The sequence below is a fragment of the Prionailurus viverrinus genome, chromosome B2 (assembly GCF_022837055.1).
Source record: "Prionailurus viverrinus isolate Anna chromosome B2, UM_Priviv_1.0, whole genome shotgun sequence".
Lineage (NCBI taxonomy): Eukaryota > Metazoa > Chordata > Mammalia > Carnivora > Felidae > Prionailurus > Prionailurus viverrinus.
The window spans coordinates 27,144,504-27,150,967 of NC_062565.1; positions in this window are offsets into that span (position 1 = coordinate 27,144,504).

A 6,464-nucleotide genomic window follows, 5' to 3' on the forward strand; every position below is an offset into this window, starting at 1 on the left:
CAATTGCTGGATTATAGGGTAGTTCTATTTTCAGTTTTTTGAGGAACCTCCATAGAAGTTTGAGTTTTACTTGTTTGTTTTTGTTTTTGTTTTTGTTTTTTTTGCCCTTAGAGAATACATCTCACTAGGTACACAAATTACCAACTATTAGAGTAACTTCAGATAATTGGACTCTAGTGATTAAAACTTCAACTTGATATTTGGTTAGTATCATTTGGTGAATTTGGTTTTTATTTCCTCCATTGTTTTCAGTTTTTTTCATAAGTATATAATATTTACCTGGTTTTGAAGTCAAAGCTATAATATGAGATATATTCAGGGAAATTTAGTTTTCATCCTTGTTTCAGGATAACCAATTGATCCAAGTTTAAAATTTTACCCTTTATACTGGTTTGCCAGAGCCATCATAACAGAATATCACAGACTAGGAGGCTTAAACAACAAAAACTTATTTGTTCCAATCTGGAGACATGGTGCATTCGTGATCTACAATAGTACTTTCACATTACCAGAAGACAGAGATGTTATCAGTCCATGTGACATCAGAGCACCATGAAGTTGGTGAGTAAAAATGGGAGCTATGTAATGGGTGTTAATGTGTTGCATAGTATGTATTGAGTCCTGATCAAATGATGGGATCAATTGTTTATTACAAGGTCTCAGTGGTGTGGACATTTTCTCAGTGTGTCTTTACTTGGACTTGATGTGTGTATACATGTCTCTTTAGTGTCTCTTTGCATTCAAATTTCCTCTTTTTATAAGGACACCAATAAGATTGGATTAGGGTCTTCCCTAAGGACCTCATTTTGATTTAACCACCTTTTAAAAGACCTTATCTACCATTACAGTCATGTTCAGAGGTACTGTGGGTTAGAACGTCAACATATAGATTTTGGTGAGAGGACTCAACCCATATCACACTTCCATTTAAAATATCTAAGTCAACACACATATGTTCATGTTTTCCTCCATGTAGATAATATTTAAATATTACATAGTTAGTTCTCTCTATATTTTTAATAATAAAATATTCTAGAGATCACTCCATGGCAGTATATAGAATTGCTCCTATTTGGAAGATAATATTTTAATAGTTCATTGAGCTCAAGAATTTTCTGACATTAAAGAAAATATATTGATTTTTCACTCAACTTAAGACTTCAAAGACGGTAAGAGAGATATATGAGGCATAAAAATGAATGACTATGTATGGCTGGAATGGCCTTGAGGTCCTTGTATATACTGACTTCAGACCCCATGAATGACCTTGGAGTGACCTGTCTTGTTACTGTTCTATTTTTCCATATAAGATAGAGGCAAGGACATATGTAAAGACAGCATGGTCTAGAGACATGGAGTGCATATTTGAGATACAACAGTTTGACATTTTCAGAAGACAGAGATGCTATCAGTCCATGTGACAATAGAGCACCATGAAGTTGGCCAGTAAAAATGGGAGCTTGTAATTGGTGGTATGTGTTGCATAATATGTATGGAGTCCTGATCAAATGATGTGACCAATTGTTTATTACAATGCTGTGTGGTTTTAAATGGTCTGACCATACATCTCAACTGCTTAGTGGAGTCTCAGTTTCTGGTTGTTGTATTCATGTCATTATTAATAGGGTCCCCTTTCCTCTTTAAGAGTGTTCCAATTTGGGGCAATACATTCTGTGGACACCCTAGTTTTAGGGTCCAATAAATAATAATAAAGTAATGGTCTCTGTGTTAAAAGTATAAGGCTATCATTTTCTAGGCATGGCTGTAAGTCTGAGTTCTACATTATTCCCAGTTAGTTCTTTGGCAGAATCTGGTGCTAAGCAAGAATTAGCCTGTTCTGAGGATTCTGTTATACTTTCATAAATGACCTCATGAGCCTTGAACTTTGGGTATCAACTCTAGTTAGCAAAAAACTTGTCTTGGTCTTTCTGAGCTTTGACTGGTAAATTCAAAAAGCTGTCAGATACTTTCTTTTCTTTTTTTTTCCTAATGTTTGTTTGTTTATTTATTTTTTTTAATATGAAATTTATTGTCAAATTGGTTTCTATACAACACCCAGTGCTCATCCCAGCAGGTGCCCTCCTCAATACCCATCATCCACCTTTCCCTCCCTCCCACCCCCCATCAACCTTCAGTTTGTTCTCAGTTTTTAAGAGTCTCTTATGTTTTGGCTCCCTCCCTCTCTAGCCTTTTTTTTTCCCTTCCCCTCCCCCATGGTTTTCTGTTAAGTTTCTCAGCTACTTTCTAATGAACTCAACTTCCCAAGATGGAGGCCATGTTGTTACCCAAAGAAGACTGCATACTAGTCTGTTGGTATACTCTGACCACCTAGAAAATATTGACAGAATTATGTAAGGTTGCATCATGAAATGTGCAGAATTTAAACACTGAATGTAATGTTTATAAACCATGCTGTCAATGAACATTGAATTAATCAGCATATTTGCTTGCATTAATAAAAATAACCTGTCTTGCATAATAGTGATAATGATAGTGATAATGGATAATAGATAATAATAGTGACAATGATTTGCTCTAATTGTTCCTTTTGGGCTTAGTGGAATTCTTATAACTATGTTTCCCAAGGTATAAAAATGGAGACATCTATCCATATTACTATTATTTTTTATATACAGATAGAATTGTTCCTCAAGTTTACATTAATAATTCTTAAAGTTTTTTACATGTTAGTTGTTTTTATATACTGTCTTCACCATTCACTTAAAGTCTATGAGCCAACTTTGTTGTCAGGCCAGACTATAATCAAACTATTCTCTGTTGAACTAATGGTGCCTTCTGAGGAAACTATTATAACCAATATATAGTTTTACCATTTTTAATTCCCTATCAGGGAGTTTTAATTATTTCTCTTTCCCTTTTCTTCTCATTTAAACTCTCTTTGAATTAGAAAATTATCTCTATCGTGATTAATACATATCAGCTTAGAGCTGGTGATACTATATTAATAGAGAAGAATGTGTAAGTTATGATAGGCAATTGCACTTAATGAAGAACACTCATGTCTTTAAGACTGTCCAAAAATTTGTTTGAAAACTTCCACAAGATTCCATCTAACTCTTTAATTTTGGCTAAGTTAAACTGAGTACTGGTAGAGAATCAATAATAAGGAATATTAAGAGAATATTCTTTTATAATTTTTATGTCTCATAATATCTCAAAATAGTTGCTCAGTTTATAATTTTTAAATGAGTAATTTATGACATCATTCATGTGTTTAAAGCACTTAAAAAGCTTTTTACTATGAAAAGTTCCAAATAGTTATTTTATTTATTTATTTTCAAATATTTTTTAAAAAGTAGAGAAAATAGTGTAATGAATCCCATATATCCAATATCCAACTTTGACAATTATCAACTTATAGCCAATATTGTTTTATCTTTACTCTTCTCATTTCCCTGCTACCTACATTTTTTGAAAGACAAATCTCAAACAACATAATTTCTTCTGTAAATATTTCACTATATACTTCTAAAGATAACTCTTTAAAAAAACATAGCCACAATACCATTATCATACCTACAAAATTAGCAGTAATTTTTTAATATCACTAAATATTCAGTGGGTATTCAAATTTTTAATTATCTAAATGTCATATTGCTTTAAAATCAATTTCATTGAGATCTGTTTTAAATATGATAAGATTTACCTATTTTAAGGGCACAGTTAAGCGAGTCTTGACACTTACAAACTCCTGTAGCTACTATCATGATCAAGATATAGAGCATTTTCATCACCACAAAAAGTTGCTTCATGCCCCTTGCAGTCAGTTACACTTGCTCTCCCTGTCCTCAGCCCCAAGTAACAGCTACTTTGCTTTCTGTCACATTTATATGAATTATATGAGTATATATCTCTCTATCTCTTTTTTTTTTCTGGCCACTTAAAACATTTCCTGCTTATAGCTGGCCTCCAGCAATTTGATTAGGCTGTTTCTTTCTACGGTTTGGGTATATCCATCTTGTGTATCATTGAGCATATTACATCTTTGGATTTCCTATTTGCATCACAGATGAGAAATTTTCAGTCTTTTCTTCAAATAATTTTGTTTTTGCCATCTACTTTTAATCTTCTTCTTGGACTCCAATTACATATATATTTGACTGCTTGATATTGTTCCACAGGTCCCTGAGTTTCTCTCTGTGTGTATGCTTTGTCTTTTTTCTTCTCTATGATTTGAATATTTTTTGCTGCAATGTTGTCATGTTCATTGATCTTTCTTTTGCAGCGTCTAATCTGCTGTTATGATTGTCCAATGGAATTTTCCCTATTGTATTTTTTGAATTGTATTATTGTATTCCCTGTTGTATTGTATTGTACAAAGTTATTATATTTTTCTTTCCTAGAATTTCCATATGATCTTTTAAAAATATTTTATTATATCCATGTTTCCTTTAACATTTTAAACATATTTGTAATAGCTTTTTAGAAGTGCTTGTCTGCTATTTCTAAAATCTCTATCATTTATAGATCTAGTTTTTGACTAATTTTTTTCTTGTTATGGATCATAATTTGCTGATTTTTTGCATGTCTAGTGATTTTTTAAAATGTTTATTTATTTATTTTGAGAGAGAGACGGAGAGAGATAATCTCAAGCAGGCTCTATGCTCAGTGCAGAGCCTGACATGGGACTCTAGTCATGACTGGGAGATCATGACCTGAGCTGAAATAAAGAGTTGGATGCTTAACTGATTGAGCCTCCCAGGTGCCCCATGTCTAGTAATTAAAAAAAAAATTAATGTTTATTTTATTTCTGAGCTGTCAGTGCAGAGCCTGACCCGGCGCTTGAACTCCTCAATGACATGACCTGAGCCCAGGTCCCACGCTCAACAGGTTGAGCCACCCAGGCAGCCCCTAGTAATTTTTAATTGGATGCTGGACATTATGACATTTATATTGTTGAGCATTTGGATCTTGTTGTCTTAAGATTTTTGAAATTTGTTTTGGCAGACAATTAGTTTGCATGGTACTGATTGTTTCTTACCAGACTGGTTTTTAAGCCTGTTTAGGGCAGTTCTAGAATAGACTGTAATGTAGGGCTAAGTTAGCCCAAAGTGTGCTCCTTCTGGCAACTCTGCATATTGTCCAGAGTGTTCTATTGGCTAGTTAGAATCTGTATACCTCCAGCTCTATGAAACCTCTGGGAACTATTAATGATTAAAGTTCTTCTTCAGTTCCTTTGGGAAGACGTATGGATTTTTACCCCATGAATGCACAGATTTGCATTCTGTGAAAGACATAAGGGGCTGCCATCTAGGTTTTTGGAACTCTTTTTTGCTAGACCAATTCTCTCTTGTACTTTTGCCCCACGAATTCCAACTGATTTGGGCTCCTGAACTCAGATCCGTGTTCTCTCAACTCAGTGAGATTGTGGAACTCCTCTTGGCTTTTCTTGTCCCTTTGCCTGTTTTAAAGTTGCTTTTATACAAAAATCCAGGATGATTGTAAAACTCAGCTTATTTCCTTTTTCTCAGGGATCACAATCATATTGCTTGATCTCATATGTCTGAAAAAAGTTTTTATATATTTTGTGAAATTAGCTATTTCTTGTGAAGAGGAAAAATATTCTGTACCAGTCCATAAGAGGCTCTTAAACACTTAGAATAAACTGAAGGTTGATGAAGAGTGAGAGAGAGGGGAGGTTGGGGGATGGGCATTGAGGAGGGCACCTATTGGGAGGAGCACTGGGTGTTGTATGGAAACCAATTTGAGAATAAATTTCATATTAAAAAATAATAATAATATGAAGACTTTATGAAGACTCCAATTCTCCAAGAATTGGAGTCATAATTTGTTAAGACAGTTTAAATATTTAAATCAGGATTCAAATAAAGTCCACAGATTTTAATCAGGTGATGTGTCTTTGTACCTTTATCGAAAGTTAAATCTCTTTATCTTTAATTAAGTCTATCTCCACCTTTCTTACTCTCTTTTTCCTTCCATTTTCTTTTGTAGATAGAAACTGCAATATATGCCTATAATCCCACAATCTGGATTTTATTGATTGCATTTTAATGATGTTTTTTTTAATTTTTTTAATGTTTATTTATTTTTGAGACAGAGAGAGACAGAGCATGAACAGGGGAGGGGCAGAGAGAGAGGGAAGCACAAAATCTGAAACAGGCTCCAGGCTCTGAGCTGTCAGAATAGAGCCCGACGCAGGGCTCGAACTCACGGACTGTGAGATCATGACCTGAGCCGAGGTTGGATGCTTAACCGACAGAGCCACCCAGGTGCCCCAATGATGTTTTTTTTTTTAAAGTTTATTTACTTATTTTGAGAGGGAGAGAAAGAGCGCGCATGAGCATGAGCAGTGAAGGGGCAGAGAGGGAGAGAGAGAGAATCCCAAGCAGGCTCGGCAATGTCAGCTCAGAGCCTGACACAGGGCTAGATCTAATGAACTGTAAGATCATGACCTGAACCGAGATCAAGAGTTGGAAACTTAA